This window comes from Triticum aestivum, chromosome 7A, assembly GCF_018294505.1.
Source record: "Triticum aestivum cultivar Chinese Spring chromosome 7A, IWGSC CS RefSeq v2.1, whole genome shotgun sequence".
Classification (NCBI taxonomy): domain Eukaryota; kingdom Viridiplantae; phylum Streptophyta; class Magnoliopsida; order Poales; family Poaceae; genus Triticum; species Triticum aestivum.
In genome coordinates this window covers 171,102,209-171,105,103 of record NC_057812.1, presented here as the reverse complement: position 1 = coordinate 171,105,103, position 2,895 = coordinate 171,102,209, and positions in this window count along the sequence as shown.

Here is a 2,895-nt window from a genome sequence, read left to right as displayed (position 1 = left end):
ATTTGAAGTTCTATCAATTGTCCAACAGTAATTTGTTTACCCACCGTTTGCTATTTTTCTCGAGAGAAGCCACTAGTGAAATCTACGGCCCCCGGGTCTCTTTCTCATATTTTTTGCCTTTGTGATCTATTTTCCTTTGCTTTTGTTTTCAGATCTATTAAACCAAAAATACAAAAATACCTTGCTACACTTTATTTTATTTGGTGTTCGATCTATCAATATTTACTACTCTCTCACGTCCATTTGCCAATTTCCGGCGCCGCTACCCGAAAGGGATTGGCAACCCCTTTTACACGTCGGATTGCGAGTATTTGTTATTTGTGTGCAGGCGATGTTTGTGTATTGTTGCTTGGTTCTCCTACTGGTTCAACACCTTGGTCTCATAACTGATGGAAATACCTACTGCCACTGTGCTGCATCATTCCTTCTTCTTTGGGGAAATACCGACGTAACTTCAAGCCGCATCAAAAAGAATTGATGGTGCCGTTGTCGGGGAGGATCTTCAACATATACCAGGTTCCTAATCACAAATCTCATCTCCTCGCAATTTATATTATTTGCCATTTGCCTCTCGTTTTTCTCTCCCCCACTTCACAAAAATTTGTCGTTTTATTCGCCCTATTTTTCGTTTGCCGTTTTCTTGTCGGAATTGTTTTTGTGTGCGTTCTTGTTTGCGTAGTCATGATGCCTCAAAGAAAATATTATGGTGTTCCTTACCCCAATATTTTGCTTGAAATTGAGAAAAGTACTAAGGAATATATGACTACACAATTTGAGCATAATAAGTATTTTACCGAAGAACTTAAGGAACACTCCGTTGTGCTTGATGCTATAACAAAACAACTTGATGATATTAGTAGAGAAGTTTAATCTCCAATCTAAATATTCCTTTTCTGAAAGTTTGCTAGGAATAATATCCGATGCACAAGCTACCCTAGTAAATCAAATGGCCGCTAAACCAGTCTCGCTAGAAGATAAAAACGATGATCTTAAAATGGTTGGTGTTTCGTTTATTGATTCCTTGTTTAGTAAAGTTAAGATTGATCAAAAAGGGACTGGAGAAGAGTCAACTTTAGCTACAAGGCGTTCCGATAATTCAGAGGGTGAAAATCTTGTTGAGAAAATTGATAAAAGTGGATTTAAAGAGGTCAAAACTTTAACTAGTAATGTGCCCACTCTTTTGGATTACAAAGACTTTAATTATGATAGTTGCTCTTTGATTAATTATATTTCTTTGTTGTAATCCATGATAAGTACACCCCATGCTTATGAACAAAATAAAGCTTTTACTAAGCATATTTTTGATGCTATGATGAAAGCTTTAGAAGAAAAGTTGGAATTAGAAGTTTCAATTCCTATAAAATTACATGATGAATGGGAACCTACTATCAAAGTTAAGATTTAAAATTATGAGTGTTTTACTTTGTGTGACCTGGGTGCTAGTGTTTCTACAATTCTGATATCTTTATGTGATGTGCTTGGTCTTACCGATATTTAAGAATGCTCTTTAAATTTGCACTTGGCGGATTCTACTATTAAAAAGCCCATGGGAAGAAATAATGATGTTCGTATTCTTGCAAATAGGAATTATGTGTCCATAGATTTTATTATTCTTGATATTGATTGCAATCTGTCTTGTCCAATTATTCTTGGTAGACCGTTTCTACGCACTATTGGTGCCGTGATTGATATGAAAGAAGGCAATATTAAGTTCTAATTTCCACTAAGGAAGGGTATGGAACACTTCCCTAGAACAAGAATTAGGCCACCATATGAATCAATCATGAGGGCATCTTATGGATCTCGAAACAAAGATGACAAAACTTAGATCCTTGCTTTATGCTAGCTAAGGGCGTAAAATGATAGCGCTTGTTGGGAGCCAACCCAAGGAATAAAATTCATTTTTGCCTTTTGATTTCTATTCTTGAGTGTTAGAAAAATTATGCTAATGTTATAATTGTGTTTTTTGTGTTTTAATTAGTGTTTGTTCCAAGTAAAGCCTTTAGGATCTTCTTGGGTGATGGTTGTTTGATCTTGCTGAAAAACAGAAACTTTTGCGCTCACGAAAACAATTCTCATTTTTAACCAGAGCGTGATAAAATACAAATTCATTTTGCAGAAGATTAATATACAAATTTCTCAAGCTTTCCTAATTTATCAAGATTTTTGGAGTTATAGAAGTATTCGAAATATCCAGATTGCTACAGACTATTTTGTTTTTGACAGATTCTGTTTTCTTTGCGTTGTGTGCTTGTTTTGATGATTCTATGGTTTTCTTTGATGAGTTTTTGCCATAGAAAAGTTGGAATACAGTAGATATAATGCAAGAATAAAATATGAATTGTTTTTCTACAGTACTTATAGTAGTGATTTGTTGTCTTATACTAACGGATCTCACGAAGGTTTTGTTGAGTTTTGTGTGATTGAAGTTTTCAAGTTTTGGGTTATCTTACGATGGGTGAAGGAATAAGGAGTAAGAAGAGGCTAAGCTTGGGGATGTCCATGGAACCCCAAGTTATTATCCAAAGAGAAGCAAGCAACTAAGCTTGGGGATGCCCCGAGTGACATCCCCTCTTTCTTCTAAGGACCATCGGTATTTTACTCAAAGCTATATTTTTATTCGTCACATACTATGTGTTTTGCTTGGAGCGTCTTGTATGATTTGAAGCTTTGCTTATTTTGCTTTGTGTTTTTAGTCTTGATTCCTTGCTGGAAACACCTATTTGAGAGAGCCAAAATTATGACATGACTTGTTAGAATTGCTCTCTATGCTTCACTTAAATTTTTATGAGCCATGGATTTGCTCTAGTGCTTCACTTATATCTTCTTGAGCACGGTGTGCTTTAGTATTTTTGAAGAAATGCTCTCTTGCTTCACTTAGATTTATTTGATAGT